The sequence below is a fragment of the Lutra lutra genome, chromosome 5 (assembly GCF_902655055.1).
Source record: "Lutra lutra chromosome 5, mLutLut1.2, whole genome shotgun sequence".
Taxonomy (NCBI): Eukaryota; Metazoa; Chordata; class Mammalia; order Carnivora; family Mustelidae; genus Lutra; species Lutra lutra.
In genome coordinates this window covers 55,512,260-55,530,475 of record NC_062282.1, presented here as the reverse complement: position 1 = coordinate 55,530,475, position 18,216 = coordinate 55,512,260, and positions in this window count along the sequence as shown.

The window sequence follows — 18,216 nt, the reverse complement described above, 5'->3', positions numbered from 1 at the left end:
ATTTTTTAGTAAAGTAAAATAGAAAGCAAAATATTTTCCTGGAAATCACAGTTTAACAGCAGTTGAAAACTGGATATCTTCAGTCTGAATTGACCCTGAATGCTCAATCCTTGGCCATTCTTGTGTGGGGTTACTTTTAAAGTTGAATTTCAGTTTCAAAATTGATCATGATGGCTTTATGAAAGGGTAGTGTGTTAATGCAATATAAATTTATTCTCTTACCATTCTGGAGGTCAGAAGTTTAAAATCAAAGTGTTGGCAGGGCTGTGTTCCTTCTGGAGGAAGGCTATGCTCCTTCTGTTCCTTCTCTCTTTAGGATAATCTGTTTCCTTGCCACTCTTAGCTTCAAAAGGCCACCTGCATTTCTTTGACTCATGGCTCCTTTCTCCATCTTCAAAGCACATGTTTCAACCTCTGGTTCCTTTGTGAAATCATCTTCTCTGTGTTTGGCTTCCTGGCTTCTGTTTAAGAGGACTTTTTTGATTACTTGGGCTCACCTAGATAATCCAGGATAATTTCCCTATCTCAAGATCTATAACTGGATCACATGGTGGGGGCTGGGAGGCATTATTTAGCCTGCCACAGCCATTCTCTCTAGTTATTTTCAGTTCTTTTCTTAAATATTTTATTTATTTTACCTGCCTGGATCCTATAAGCACTGGAATTCGCAGATTCTGATTTCCAAAGGAGTGTATTGAGTCTTCATATTACTGAAATACCACAATTGTAGTTAGAAGTTGACTAACCAGATTCCAAGATACAAATGGGTTTTAATAAAATACGATTTGCAATTAGCTTTATTGGTACATAAAGACAAGAAACACATTTGGTATAATATCTTTCCCTCATCAAAAGGCCAACAGTTACCCAAAAATACAGCTTCTTTTGCTCCTTCACTCACATGTGGCATGAAAGGATGGACAGCACAAGATCTAACACTTCCAGGCCTCACCTTGACACAAGCTTTGAATTCTCAAAACACAGGTACTATATACAAATCTTTTTTCATGTTTTAACAGAGCACCTAGTACTAAGACTATCATGATTTTGGTAATTTCCATTAAGTCTTTTGAGGGCTTTGTAAGGTAACACAATGATCTTTTCTTTTCTTTCTCCTCTCTTTTCCCTCTTCTTACTTATCATCACAGTTGTAACATCATCATAGATATAATGTACAGCTATAATTTCTGAACTCTTGTCTTTTGATTTGGGTAGGTATATATATGCAGGTGTCTATTATTGTATCTACTCAACTATTTTTCTATTAAACTGAAACTGAAATAACCCTCTTTTTCCTCCCAAACCTGTTTCACCTATACCCTTCCTTCTAGGTCACAGATAACTACATTCTTCAAGTACCTAGCCAACAATAATTCTTCTCTTTTTGTCATTTCACACATATATTCTGTCAGTAAATCTTACTAGTTTGGTCTTCAAAAAAAAAAAAATGTAGAAAACTCCAGAACCTTGTCACCTTTACCTCTCCCAATGCCACAACTATATACTAAGTCATCATTATATCCTATCTTGATTATTGTAAGAGCCTCTGTATCCCTTCCAACTACCCTAGTCTATTGTCAACACAGCAATCAGAGAGGTCCTAGCTAACCATATGTCCAAACATATTTCCCTGGCTCAAACACCTCTAATGGTGTTCCCTTTCTCTAAAAAAAAAAAAAAAGTGGGTCTTACAATGATATACAAGATCTAGCTCTGTTTTCTCTCTGGCCTTATCTGCTATATTTCTCTTCTTTTCTCTGTTTCAGTCGCACTGGCCTCTTTGATTCTGTCAGAACACTCTCAGACATGTTCCTACTTCAGGGCCTTTGTACTTGTTCTCTTTGCAATGCCCTACCCCTGATAGCTACATGACTTATTCTCTCTCTGTTATGGGCTGAATTGTGTCCTCCAAAAATCTGTATTTTGACATCCCTAACTCCAGTACCTCAAAGTGTAACCATATTCAGAAAACAGATCTTTAAAGAACTGGTTAAGTTTTTAGAGGCCTCTTTTTAGAGGACATTAGGGTGGGATCCTAATTTAATATGTCTGATGTCCTTAAAAGAGTAAGAGACACCAGTGATATGTATAACATGCATGCACAAAGAAAAGACCATGTGAGGACACAGCAAAAAGCTGGCCATCTGCAAGCCAAGGAGAAAATCCTCAGGAGAAATCAAACCTGATAACCCCTTGATCTTAGATGTTTAGGCTCCAGAACTGTAAGAAAATAAACTTCTATTATTTAAGCTACCAATCTGTTTCGTTATGGCATTTTGTTATGGCAGCTCTAGCAAAATTATACGCTCCCTTTCACTAGGTCTTTGAGTAAAAGCCATATTCTCTGTGTAACCTTATATAAAACTTCCCACATACCCAGATCCTATTCCCTGCTTTATTTTCTTTTTATCATATATGCAACAGAATACAAACTGCATTTCTTTACCTTATTTATTGTTTATCTCCTCTATTTCATGAGCTCAATGAAGAAAGAGATTTTGGCCTTTTATTTACTTTCTAGATTTTATACTACTATCTCCCTAGAATGTATAATAGTGTCCTTCATAGAATAAGACCTCAGCAAGTTATTAACTGGGCTGGATGTATACAAAAATTTAAGGACTATTAGGAAAGAAAAAAATACTAAGTAACTGAAATCCATGCCACAAGAGTAGAAATAGAGGGTATAACCTAGGTCTTTAATCTTTTACTGACTATTCTTCAGAGAATCCCATTCTAGAAAGAAAGAGAAAATAAGCAAATATTTACAATATGGAGTGATGAGAAATATGAACAAAATAAGACTAGGATGGAGTGGGTATGTTGAAGGGGACAGGTGCACATAGTGAAATATTAGGAAAGTTAAGAAAGGCTCCCTGGAGGAGGACTTTCTAAGAGTATGAAAACCTATTTTGGAAAGAAAATTATTAGGTATTGCCATAGGGCCTTATGTTTCAACTTTTATGTGTTTTTCTTTTCTCTTTTAATATATCAAAGTACAAAAAGACAAAAATATCACAGAAAATCTACCTTAGGAGCTAGATATGGCAGAAATATGTTCCATTAGGCTTAGAGTGCTCAAGAATAGTTCAAATGCCCTTGATCTGGAGGCCCTTCTTGGCTTAGCTCTGTCACTTACTTGCCATTTGATTTAAAAAAATTTACTTGTGGTAAAATATACATCTTAATGATTTTTAAGTGTACCGTTCAGTAGTATTAAGGATATTCATATATTGTACAGCCATTACCACTATCTGTCCCTAGAACCCGCTTCATCTTGCAAAACTGAATCTTTGTACCCATTAAACAATGATTCCCAATTTCCTCCCTCCTCTGGTCTTTGGTAACTACCATTCTACTTCCTGTAGAATATAATTCCTGTAGAATATAATAATATAATTTTATTATACTCTAGGAAATTCGTATAGGTAGAATCATAGAGTATCTGTCCTTTTGTGACTGGCTTATTTCACTTAGCATAAGTGCCCTCAAGATTCATCTGTGTTGTAGCATGTGTAAGAATTCTCTTCCTTTTTATGGCTATGTATGTACGTGTGTGTGTGTGTGTATGCAAATTTTGTTTATCCATTCATCTGCTGGTTGCCACTTGGGTTGCTTCCACTTCTTAGCTATTATGAATAATGCTGCTATAAATAAGAGAGTACAAATATATTCTGAGGTCCTGCTTTCAATTCTTTTAGGTATATAACCAAAAGTGGAGTTGCTGAATCATATGGTAACTCAATTTTTAACTTTTTAGGGAATCATCAGCCACAATGGTTCCAACATCCTATATTCCCACTAACCATACATGAATGTTCCAATTTCTCTACATCTTCACCAACACTTGCTATTTTCTGTTGTTTTTCTTTTTTTTTCTTTCCTCCTTTCTTCTCTTCTTTCCTTTTCATCTTTTCTTTCTTTATTTTTTTCTTTTTAAATGTGTGTGAGGTGGTACTGGTCATTTGAATTCGAATCTAAATTGTCTATAAATTTCTGTTTCTTGTCTAAATTGTCTAAATTTGTGTTTCCTGTTTCCTGTTTACTATGAAATTTACTTGGATGATCCAGTAAGATATAAGGCTAGTAAATACATGTGAAATTCCTTTGTGAAACTTGAAGATTCTACTTTGTTCTGGGACCTCTTTGGCTCTTCTAGAATTCTTATATGTCTGGGCTTTTCCTAAAAAAAATATTAGTTACCAAAGTGGACTTATAATTGAAAATATAAATAACCAAAGAAAAATGGAAAAAGTTAATCATTTTTCTCTTCCATTCCCTGCCCTTTGCTCACAAACACAAGTGTGAAATTTTATAATTTCAAGGAATATATAACAACAATTTAAATGACTCAGAACACAGGAAAGCCCCTAAATATCCCCAACTCATTCTGTAATGCTATCAGGACCATGAAACACAATCTAAACAGAGATAATATAATCACAAGAAATTAATATCATTTGAAAATGGAAGCAAAGAAACTACTAGCAAATTGAAATAGCAATATATAAAAACAATACTTAACTACTAAATTATTCCAAAATGTCTAAGCTGTTAATGAAGTACATTACACTAATAGAAGGGGTGGGGAACCCTCTAAAGTTTTTCAATTCTAAAGTTGAAAAGGCATGTGATAAAATTTACTATCAGTTTCTGATTAAAATTATAAACATTCTTTGGAAATAGGGTAAATGGTACCCATCAAAATCAAAAAGTGTTTTTGACTAAGTTCAAAATTGTAAAGCTTCGTGAAGTCTATAAATTATTAGATACAATATAAAAATGAGAACAATAAGGACTCACATTTATATGTAAGAAACAGGATTATGCCCTTTACCTGGATTATCTCATTTAATCCTCACAACAATCCCAGAAACTGGGGGCCAGTACTGTTTCAATTTTATAGGTAAACAAACCTACACTCAAAGAAATGAAACATACCCAGAGTCAAAGAGCTAGTCACTGATAGACCCGTTCCTCAGAATTAAGCAAATTAAGCAAATTAAGCTAAAGGAAGACTTCGGTTTCATAAGTTTCATAGTATATCCCTAACAGTTACATAGAATACTGTCCCTGAATTTTGTAGCCATTTTTGTACCAGCACTCCCAATAAAAAACCTTAGATGAGTGTCCCTGTAAAATTGAGTTTCTCTTACTCTTTGATACCATCTGTGATCATATCAGCAGGTGTTAATTGTTCTTTTGTTAATATCCAAACTAATCCCATTAAGGCTAACAGTGTGTGGCCTACTACAATTTAGTACCAAGGTCCAAAACATAAAAGGAGATCTGGTATCCATTTATGCCTCCAAATAATACACTTTTTAACTGCAATGAAGTGGTCAATTCCCCAAAGACATTCTAAGCATCTGCCTGAAGTGTTAAAGGAGTTAGTTCCCCTCATACTGATTAGAATAGACAAATTAATTGGAAAGGAAATTCATTGTTTAATATTATGTACAATTTACTGGCTTAAATAAAACCCAACTCGTGAGATAAGAGAAGCTTTTCTTTTGTGTAGAAAGATGGAATTTCTGTTGGTTAAACATGGCATATACCAATTAGGAAAAATAAAATAGTTAACTGTATTCATTCAATGACCTTTCTAGGCATTTGTAAGCAATAGGCATTTAACCTTCCTCTTTATGTTTTCCTGGAGGCCAAAAGAAAATCCAGAGAGTAACCTTTTGTAGGGCTTTTAAAGGAGGATATATACTATATTTCCTTTTGCTAGATTGATAAAATTTGCCAAAAAGAGGGTTTGGAAACCAAAATAACGAATATGGCAATTTAGCTTGAATTATAAAGTGATCCTTTTTACAGTTTTTATGCAATTGAAAATAACATATATCTATATGTAACTATGGGCATTTGTGTGTATAAAAAGTATAGGCAGCAAATTATAATATACATTACCTACCTTCATACTTTGTATTTATGCTAAAATTAGGTTCATTAAATAAATGAGGATTACATTTATTAGAAATGCACTGCTACCAAATTAAACTACCATTGGAGTCTAGCAAATTGACCAGAGAGCTAATCATTTGTTTTGCTGATCTCTTTTTTGATGTGCTAAGAGCCCCTAATAAGGATAGTTAAAGCATTAAACTGAGAACTCAAGTGTGAAAACTAACATTATCTCCTAATTTGATGATAGACATTAATTGTCGGTTATATTTCACAGTTAATGATTGAGAGAAATTTCCACATCTGCGTAGCTTTTTAGTTGCCCACATAGTAGTCCTCCAAATTATACCCCAATGAAAGTAGAGGAGAAAAGTATTTACACAATTTACCAACAGTGGTAGGACAAATTTTTAAAAAGTTCTTCTATTTATATTAAAAAGCCTGCAACAGATTGAATACGGATCTGTTTGTTTGGGTTGTCTTCTAGAAAAGAAGGCCACATGCTCACAAATAAGCAAAAACACCATATTACCTAGAGAAGGGGGTAGGTTTGAATTGTTTAAGCATAAGTGAGAGCAAACATTTTTCCATTCTCCCAAACGTATTCCCAAGAGAAAGGTAAGTAAAGTAATTATATTCATTACATTATTTATTTATTTTTATCTTAGAATTGTTGGGAATTTCGTCCTGATGCATTTCCAACACAAGGAGTACATATGTGCATGTGCGCGTGTGTGCGTACACACACACACACTCTCTCACACATTTCTCCATGTGTATACATCCACATAAGCCCTCCCCACATTCATGCTCACATATTCTCCCTTGTTACGCAATCCACTTTGTTCTTGAGCTAGGATAGCAATGGATACATGCACTTGTGCTTTTTTAAATATTTACCTTGCATAAAAGTCAAAATACTAATTACCTTCCTTCTGCAATCAATACATTCTCAGACATACAAAATGGGTATTTTTTGTCAATTCACTACCTTTTTGCAGGAGGTAAACTGAAGCAGAGCTCACTTAATCAATTTCTTTTTATTCTATCTGCTTTCAGTGAATATGTAAATGTATCCTATAATTTCCAGAAGTATTTTTAATCTCCATAACAGTCTTTATAATATTAGATGATTTCTTATATCATTAGTTTTAAAATAAATTTCATGAAAACCTTATATTAAACCTGAATTACTCTCAAAAGTAAGCAAGTGGCCAATTTTGGGAAATCATTGTTGAAATTCTACAATTTTGAATTTCTATAAAATTTTCAAAATATCAGTATCATTGTATTCATTCCTTTTAACATTCATTGTATCTACAATCTATTATGTGTCAGGTACTTGGCTTAATTCTAGGCATACAAAGATGAAGAAAATTTTCCCTGTTTTAACAGAGCTATAAACTCCACTGAATGAAGGGGACTAACTTGTAAATACCATTTATCAAAATGGAGGTCCCTGGATAAGAAAGACACGAAAATGTAGAAGACCTACAAGACACCTCTGCAATTAATTGATTACCTTCCAAGCACAAAGAAATGCTGGAATAATAGAATGTTAGCAAAGCTGAAGCAGGCCTTCAAAGACACAGTCTAACCTAGATTCCAGAGTCCTTTGCAACTGTTTATGCTATATCTAACTAGTACATTGATCTAGAGTCTCTTACCCATATTTAAGCAAGCTGAAAAAATGGATGTGACTATGTATAAGTGTTCATTATCATTTAGATTGCATTTTGGGGTTTTAGTTGTTATGGTAAAACCAATGCTTTATGGTAAACAAATGTGCAATTAGGATAGTTAATACCTATACACATTGTGTAACACTCTATATGAAAGTGTTTAAGCAAATTTTGAGGCAGTAGCAACTCCCCCCCACCCCCCGCTTTCTCTTGGATTTGATGTAAACTCTTTTCATAGAACATCCCTGAAAAAGTGCAGGGAGCTAGAAAGCACATGACTTAATTTTTATTAGTTGATAGTCCTATGTAGCTGATGATAATAATTCTGGCTCTGAGAAAGAGAAACAGCAAAGAAAGGAATACAATATGATTGAGTGCACAGAAAGAAGACAATTTTTGGATTACTTATAAGACGTGACAAATGTATACATTCCTTTTAAGAATGAAGATATTATAGTTATGAAAAAGATGGTAAGAAAGTGCTCAGAATCTGGAGTCTACTATGCTTTCTTCTCTGATTCCTTTAGCAAGAACGGATTCCTTTTAAAGATTAGTTTATTTTAATGAAACTTTTAGTATAAATTAAATTATTAAAACCTAATACTCATATAAGATTTTTATGGTACAAAATAGGTATTCATATTTATAATAGTAATATTTCCCTAAACACATGAATTTGGTGGTTTTACCAAAATACACCCTCCACAGAATGAATACTAGTATCATATTCAGTATGATGCTATCAGTACCCTTGAAATTAAGGAATTCTTTATCTTTTGCCTTAATATCCTCTAGACACCTCAAAGCACCCCTTGATGAAAGGCTCAATTTATAATTTTTTAAGTCTAATTTAAATGTGTTTTATATTGTTGTTATATTCTATTGACAAAGATAATAGCTCATTACAGAGCACTTATGTGTGAGTATGCATATAATTTCATGGAATTGTAAGAATATTGATTCTGCATCACTGATTGGGATAACAGGTAAGAGATCTTTTTATGCGTGCATGTCTCACAAAACCAGTATCATAAAGCACGTAACTGCTCTGATTATATAGCCTGAAGATTTGTTCATGTACTAGGATGTTTTTCTAAATCATGATTTTAAATAGCTACATGGTATTTCAGCATATAAATGTAACATAATTTAATCATTCAATTCTCTAAATTCTTAGATAAGCTTTCAGATTTTTTGAATTTTCATTCTTGTAAATGATATAATGAATATCCTTACATATAAATTTCTTGCACATATCTGATTATTTTATTAAGTTAAAGGGAAGAGCTATATTCAAATGTATAAACAGTTGGATAGCAATGATTTTTGTCAAATAACTCCAATATGGTTGAGCAAGTATAAGCACAATGTACAAGTACACTGTATCTGAGTTATTGCATTTTCTATACTTTTGTTAACAGTAGGTATTAAAAGCAAATTGGTACAGCCACTGTGAAAAAAGTATGGAAGTTTCTCAAAAAGTTAAACATAGCAGGGTGCCTGGATGGCTCAGTTGGTTAAGTGTCCAACTCTTGATTTTAGCTTGGGTCATAATCTCAGGGTCCGAGATTGAGCCCTGCATTGGCTCCATGCTCAATGCAGAGTCTGCTTGTCCCCATCCCTCTGCTCCTCCCCTTGATCTATCATATAAGTAAATAAAAAATATTACTTTAAAAGAGCTAAAAAATAAAACTACCCCTATGATCCAATAATTACACTACAGCATATTTACCCTAAAATACAAAAACAATAACTAACTCAAAGAGACATATGCACCCTTATGTTTATAGCAGCATTATTTATAATAGCAAAATTATAGAAGCAACCCATGTGTCCATTAATAAATAAATAAGAGAAGACATGGTGTAAACACACACAAACACACAAGTACACACACAATGGAATATTACTCAGCCATAAAATTACTCAGCAAACACAATGGAATACCACTCAGCCATAAAAAAGAATGAAATCATGCCATTTGCAACAACATCAATGGAGTTAGAAAGTATAATGTTAAGAGAACAAGTCAGTCAGAGAAAGACAAATACCATATGATTTTACTCAGATTTAAGAAACAAAACAAATGAGCAAAAAGGGATTAAAAAAAAAAAGAGAGACAAACCAAGAAACAGACTCTTAACTATAGAGAACAAACTGATGGTTACCAGAAGGGAGGTGAATGGGGGGGATGGGTGAAATAGGCAATAGAAATTAAGGACCACATTTGTGATAAGCACCAGGTATTGTACAGAAGTGTTCAATCACTATATTGTACAACTGAAACTAATATAACACTGTATGTTACCTGTACTGGAAATTAAATTAAATTAAATTAAAATAATAAAATAAAGGTATTAACATTTATAATTATCACCATGACAAGCAAAAGGTATAATTTTTAAATTTTTCATTTTTTTCAGCTATGACTAAAAATGTTATTGATAACTCAGTTTTTTGTGTGTGTTCTTTTGCACCAACATCCTTACTTTGGAGTAGTATAATTTCTTTCACAAGGTTCCTTTAATTTTGAGGCACTAAATGACAAAATAGAAAAAGGAGACATTTTTACAGGTCAAGGAGAATATATATTCTTCCAACTTAATATGTGTATGTGTGGGAGGCCGCAATAAGGCTTGAGACGAGGACTTGTGCCTCCTTTAAAGTCCGAATAACCTAACAAAAGGTTTAGGAAGGGAAAAGTTGAGTAGCACTGAGAAAGGGTCTGTGCTATGTGTTGTGCGCTTGCCTACGTGACTTCCCACATGCTTGCTAAACAAATGAGAACAATTCAGTTGGGGTCATAAGATCGTGGCTGGGGGCGCGCCTGGGTGGCTCAGTGGGTTAAAGCCTCTGCCTTCGGCTCAGGTCATGATCCCAGGGTCCTGGGATCGAGCCCGCATCAGGCTCTCTGCTCAGTGGGGAGCCTGCTTCCACCTCTCTCTCTCTCTCTGCCTGCCTCTCAGCCTACTTGTGATCTCTGTCTGTCAAATAAATAAATAAAATCTTTAAAAAAAAAAAAAAGATCGTGGCTGGTCCTTGCTGCCCTAGTACAGCCCATAAATTACTTTCAGGTTTGCTGTATCAATACAGAACAATTGTACTGGCATCAGCCATTTGGCATCACGAGGTCTGCTTATAGTTAATTGGGAACTCGTGGCTGTTTAACTAGACACAGATGTATTGCTTCTCCTATTGTAATATCACTATATATATGGCCTTAATGCTTTAAATAAACTTAGCACTGTTGGACATCCTCCTCAGTGCTCTTCCTGACCCCATCTCTCTGCTTCCTGAGTTCTTTTCTTCATCCTCTTACCCTCACGTTCCTGGTCGATTTGTTGTGCCTGCCGTGACATGTATGTATTTGGGCTCACTGCAAGCATTCTATAAATCACTGCTGATTTTCAGCCTTACGATGAAAACTTCAACACATTATCAAGTGATAATTAATAAGGTAGTTGTAGGTTCGGACCTCATACTAGTAAAATACCCACCACAGACTAAGTGACAAACATAAAGTTCATCTATTGTAATTGTAATTGTAAGGATATTTCTAAATATCTTTCAAAAGTACCTGAAGATACTATTTATAAAGCAAGGTTAAATATGTAATTAAATGACATTATTTAAGCACAAAAGTTCCCATTTTAACAAATATTTTCTTTTCCTTAAGAATAGAAGTGACCATTTTAATTTATTGTATGTTAAGAAAGAAGGCCATATTTTGAAAGAGAAAATTAATCTATTAGACTACAGATTACATGATGCATGTTAAGTAAAGGTATGACATCTGAGCTTTACTCCAAGGATGGATGGGAAACCAGTAAATGGTATTAATCAGGGGAGTGACATTAGCTGACCAAATTTGGAAGATTACACTCTGATCACTGTTGGAAGAGTAGATTGTGAGGTTAGAATGAAAGCTGAGAGATAGTTTAAGAAGTTACCGCTAATGTCCAGAGAAAAATAGCAATAAATAGCAATAGCTTGGATCAGGATGGTAGCACTGGAAAAAGAGAGAAGAAAGTACCTTGGTCCTAGTCAATCAGTCTTATTGAAGGATTAAATGTAATAGGACAGAACTTCACAACAACTCCTCCATTTTTGGCTTACCCACCTGACAATGTCATTTATGAAGATAGGAAAAGCTCAGGAAAAAGTGAGTATGGAAAAGTGAGTAAGTGTAGATCAAGTACTTATTTCCAAGTAGAAATAAAATTGACTATTGAGTAATTCTATGTTCAAAGTCAGACACTATGATTTCAATCATACGGCAGAACCTAAGTAGGAATTTATAAATGTTACCTTATAGGGAAACAGGGTATTTGCAGATGTGGTTTTATTAAGAATTTTGGGGGTGACTTGGGTGGCATACCTAGGTGGGGCACTCAAAAGAGTTGAGTAAGCACCTGATTCTTGGTTTTGGCTCAGGTCATGATCTCAGGGTCCTGGGATGGAGGCCTGCATCGGGCTCCACACTCAGCAAAGAGTTCTCTTAGGAATACTCTCTCCCTCTGCCTCTCCTGCTTGTGCCCTCTCCATTTCAAATAAATAAATAAAATCTTTTAAAAAACTTTTTGTGATGAGGAGCAGAGATTACTCTGGATTATCCATGTGGATTTTAAATCATGTATGTCCTTGTCAAGGGGTAGAGGCAGAGGGAGATTATACATACACAGAAAGGAGGTGATGTGAAGATGGAGTTGACATAGATTTTAAAATGTTGGCCTTGAAGAGTAATGTGGCCACAACCAAGGAATGTCAGTAGTCACCAGAAGCTGAAAGAAGGGATAGATTCACTCCTAGAGCCCCCAGAGGGAGTGTTGTCATGCTGACAACTGGATTTCAGTCCAGTGATAATGATTCCTGACTTCTGGCCTTCAGAACTATGAGAGAATAAATTCCTGTTGCTTTAAGTCATTGAATTTGTCATAATTGGTTATATCAGCCACAGGAAACTAAAACAGATTTTGATACTGAGAGTAGGGTGCTGCTGTAACAAATTCCTGAAAATATGGAAGTGCCTTTGAGATCGAGTAATGGGTAGAGGTTGGAATAATTTTGAGATGCATGATAGAAAAACTTAGATTTCTTTGAACTAACTCATGATAGAATTACGGATGTTTAAGCACTTCTAGTAAAGGCTCAGAAAGAAATTAAGCACATGTTATTGAAAATTGCAGGAAAGGTGATCCTTATTACATAGCATCATAAAGTCTAGCAGGAATATAACCTACCATATTGAAAGCAGAACTTATAAACAATGAACTTGAATATTTCACTGAGATTTCCTAGGTAAGGGTTTAAGTGCAGCTTTATTTCTTCTTATTGCTTATAGCAAATGTCAAACTCAGGGAAGAAAGTAGTAAGCAAAAATAAACCAGGACTTCATGATTTGGGAAATTCTCAGCCTCTTTACATTACAAAAAATTCTAATATTATGGGACTTACTGTGAGGAAAATGAACTCTGAATATAAAGCTATGGGTATGGCTAGATAACCACTAGCCACTGTGCTAAAACAATCAAAAGTTCAGAGTACTCTTTCACAGAGGGCTCTTAAAGAGCATAAGCATGTGACTCATGGACCCACTCAACCACCTCAGCAGAAGCCACAAATAAGGATGGGATTATCCAGAAAACAGGTATAGAGAACTCTTGTCTATTGCCATAAATCCCTGTGACAAAGGGGATTCTGGAGACCTACAAGAATTGAGAAATATTTTCCAGTAGAAATACTGCCATCTTTGCCTGTAAGGGACAAAGAGAAGATACAATGAAGGATATAGAATTCCCAGTAGAGTGCCATAAGTCAACATGCCAGAGTCACGGGTATAAGAGTAAAGACCAGATCTGTGCATGCAGAGGCCAGAGTCATGGGCCACAAAGCAAAGCCTCAAACCACAGAGGATTATTCCCAGCACTTGGAATCCAATGAACACTGATTAGATCCTGAAATTGCTCTGGGGCTAGTGACTCCTTTTTCCCTTCTGTTTTCCCCTTTTTGGATTAGGAATGTAGATAGCTGTTAATCCTAGACCTGTCCCAGCATTCTACTTTAGAAACAGATAACTTGTTTCCTAGTTTCACAGATCTAGAAATTGAGAGAAATTTTGTCCCAGACTGGATCAGACCCAGACTCTAACTCATTTCTAAGTTAGATTATTTAGATAATGCAATTTAAGACTTTTGAGTTCATAATATTTAGATGAGATTTTACACTTGAGATAATACTCTCATGAGTTGAGACTTCTCGGGATGTTGGAATGGGATGGCTATATTGTGCATGTGGGGTGTATTTGAATCTTTGTAGACCAGGTGGTAGACCATGGTAGGCTAAATAATGTCCTCACCCAAAAGATGTTCATGTCCTAATCCCTGGTGTCTGTGAATGTTACCTTTTACAGCAAAAAAAGGGACTTTGGAGATGTGATTAAATTAAGGATCTTTGGGGCGCCTGGGTGGCTCAGTGGGTTAAGCCGCTGCCTTCGGCTCAGGTCATGATCCCAGGTCCTGGGTTCAAGCCCCACATCGGGCTTTCTGCTCAGCAGGGAGCCTGCTTCCTCCTCTCTCTCTGCCTGCCTCTCTGCCTACTTGTGATTTCTCTCTGTCAAATAAATAAATAAAATCTTTAAAAAAAAAAATTAAGGATCTTTGAATGGAGAAATTATTTTGGAATTTCCAGAATGGTCCTTAAATGCAATCACAAGTGTTCTTATAAGAGAGAGGCAGAGATAAACTGGAGATATAAGAGAGAAGACAGCGTGACCATGTGACCAATGTGACCATGGAGAGATTATTTTGGAATTTCCAGAATGGTCCTTAAATGCAATCACAAGTGTTCTTATAAGAGATAGGTAGAGATAAACCTGAGACATAAGAGAGAAGAAAATGTGACCATGGAGGCAGAAACTGGAGCAATGTAGCCACAAGAAAAGAAATGCTGGCTATCAGTGGAAAATGGAAAAGGAGAAAACAAATTCTCTCCTATGGCTTCCAGTGGGAAGGTGGCCCTTCCACGACTTTGATTTCATCCCAGCAATACTAATTTTGAATTTCTGACTTCCAAACCTATGAAAGAATAAACCATTGATTCCTGCTACCCAGTCTGTAGCTGAGAAAGTAGGGGAGAAAGTTTTTTTTTATTTTAAATAGAACTTAAGGAATGGGAGCTTCATTGATTATCTGACATAGGAACACAAATTATTTACCCATGCTGCTCTTTCTTCTTGCCCTCTATCATAATTCCAACAAATGCTTTGGTAGGCACCATGTAGGGACATATGACAAAAGGTTTTATTTGCCCCCACTGAAGTTAACTGCAGCCCTTAAAAGAAATAGAGCTCTACACTCAAATTTCTAAAATAATATCAAATGTAAATTTGATCACATTGTGACTCCTCTCCAGGTAAACAAGCCTCAGTCTTCTATATAAAAGGATAATTTTAGTCAAAGGAATTTGTTTCATGAGACACAACCAATTCATCATAACAGCAAAAGCAATGTGCTAAAAAAATAAAAAGCAATGTGTTTATGACTGGCACATCCACCCACTGGCACAGGAAAAATTCTTGACGTTGGTCAAATCATCATTTAAGTCATTTGGCTGACTGGCTAGACCCAAATTCCAGTAAACACATCCTTGGACTCCATGCAAAAGGCTTTGAGGACTTCCACTCCTGCTGGGAAAGCTGCAGGTCATTACCACATAAAACTGCCTCTGCTGTTACATATTTCAAATTAGTATTTTTTTCCTCTCTCCCCTCCATCCTTTTCCAGACTACTGGTGCCCTTCCCACTGTGCATAAAATTAAGCATTAGATGGCTGCTTAGTAATCATGATGTGGTTTGTTTGTTTATTTTTGGAAGTGCATATTGGGGGTGCTTTTACAATTATCTTTATTCTCTGTAATTAATTTCCAGAGCATTAAATGTAAATTAGCCCTCTGTGTGAAGTGTCAGTGCTATCACCTAAGCAAGGAAAGAGGTTCAACTTTCTAAACTATGGGAGAATTTTCTCTACCTCATTCTATTAACTCATTGTGAAGGGAAAGACTAAAGCAAAAAAAGAGAAAAGGAAAATTTTAGGAAGCTAATCTTGCTTTCTCTGGCTTCATCGTTTCTCAAACTCATAATTGCTTTGCACAGCTTGCAGTAAATCCTTGGAGGACTAGCAGAGGATTCTGCAGTACAAAGTAAGCTAAGATCTAAATTTCCAATAGGTCAGAAAGCCCTAGCTTGATGACTATTAACCTCAGTGGTCAGTTTACTCAGAGCAGAGCATGGAGCAATTTCAAATGCACAATGAGCTCAGGTGCCTGAATATGCTTAGAATTTCTTTGGCATTTTAAGGCTGACTTCAGCAATTTTCACATGAAAACCACACAGTTTTAAAACATTATTGGAAAAGCAATGTGAAAATTTTAGTCACTATGTTGCCCTTTCCTTAGGATGAGCTGATGTGAATCACACATATTGAGTATGATTAATGTACAATTTGTTGGAATGAGTCATATTACATACAAATTTTTGTGGTAATCTTTTCATTTTAATAATTGGATTTCTGAATCTAAGATGTGCCGGTCCACAGGAAGAATCCAAAAAGTTACTCTACCGCCCTTTTCCCTTGCTGATGTAACATATATGTTGCTAAAATGCATATTTAGAAGAGGAGATAGACTTAAATATTGTAAATATTCAAAGTCTACATTTCTTGCATTTGGTCATGTGATTGAGGGAACTCTTTGGTCTCCCTGGTAAATAAGTATCAGCCTTACAATCCCAGGACCAGTTTCATAAAAGTATGTCACCCAAATGCTGTACTTGTTTTAGAGATATTTCAAATTCTATTTTATGTGCTTTGCAACATTTTGTTATACAAATCTATGCTGGAGTTCTGATAGGATCTTATGGGAAAAAACTTATATCAATTCTCTGCCTTATTCTTTGCTCTTATCTTTATCAAAATATGTTTCAATTATATAAATCACAGTAGCCACAAAAATATAACAAACATTACAAATAAAAGATGACCTCTTTGTTTCCATGCATGCATCTTCAAAACTGAGGTATACTGAGGCAAGGTAGAAAATTACTAATCAACTATAAAATATAGAAGTTGGGGTCACCTGGATCGCTCAATCAGTTAAGGCTCTGCCTTTGGCTCAGGTCAGGATCCCAGAGTCCTGGGATTGAACCCCATGGCGGCACCCTGCTCAGCAGGGAGTCTGTTTCTTCCTCTCCCATTCCCCCTGCTTGTGCTCTTTCTCTTTCTTTCTCTCTCTCTCTGTCAAATAAATAAAATCTTTTAAAAAATAAATAAAATATAGATGTCATATCCCTAGTTTGAAATATGTTAAGACCTTGACTTCTGGATTGCAGTATACCAGGATCTCTGTCCCTCTACTTTTTGGCTATGTGACTTCAGGCTGATCATATAACTTCCATAAGCCTGGGTTTCTTCATTCATAGGAAAAAAGAAATGATAGTTATCTACTTTTGGAGCAGTTCTGGAGCCAAAATGGGTAATATAAAAAGTAAAACAGCTAGTATCTAAAGGGACTCAACAGACTGCCTGTTCTATTTAAAAGTTAAAATACTTCCAACTCCCCCCTTCACCTTCATCCTCCTCTTCTACTATGTATAGATTAAACAGAATACACAAAAAGCCAAATTGGCCCATGCCTACTAGCATATAGTCCCTAATATGATTTCAACCCCCCCCCACTCATTTTACAGAGCATAAAATGGAGACCTAGAAAGGAAGTCTTCCCCAAATTTGTATGATTAATTAATGGTAAGAGTTCATCACCTCATTCATTTGCAGGACAATATTATTCACTATGAATAATCTGACCACATATACAATATTTTATTTGTAATCTTTTTTTTTAAGATTTTATTTATTTATTTGACAGAGATCACAAGCAGGCAGAGAGGCAGGCAGAGAGAGAGGAGGAAGCAGGCTCCTTGCTGAGCAGAGAGCCCGATGCGGGGCTTGATCCCAGGACCCTGAGATCATGACCTGAGCCAAAGGCAGCAGCTTAACCCACTGAGCCACCCAGGCGCCCCTTTTATTTGTAATCTTAAAGAAAATTACTACTTCATATGCTGCACCTTTCTCTGAAGCCTACAATAAACTATTTCTCACAGTTTTCCTAGAGTTATGACATCCTTAACAGCAATTTAGGTAGCAACATAGTAAACCTTAAGGAAGAAAAGTGGCCTTATTCTAAGACATTGTTTAGTGGGTCACTTGCTTCTAACATCTTGAATGTATGTAATGTATGGTTCTCAACTTCACTAAAGGGTTAAGGATGAAACATTTGCCTAATGTTACTGTTTCAATCTGCTTTAATCACTTAGGTCCTACATTTTGCTCAAAATAACTTTGCCACTAGGTGGAAACCTTTAAAAGATAATGGCTGTTTCTTTTTCTACAGTACCAGATTTAGTGCTAACATATGGACATTATAAAAAGTTTAAAATTTTTGTTTCCCTGAATTTAAAAAAAAAAAAAAAGCAAAATAAGGGCTCTAAGAGGCTCCGCAACAATTGGAAATGTAGTTCAGTTAAAGTCTAAATTATCTTTAAAAGTATTTTTGAAAGAAGCTATTCAGAAC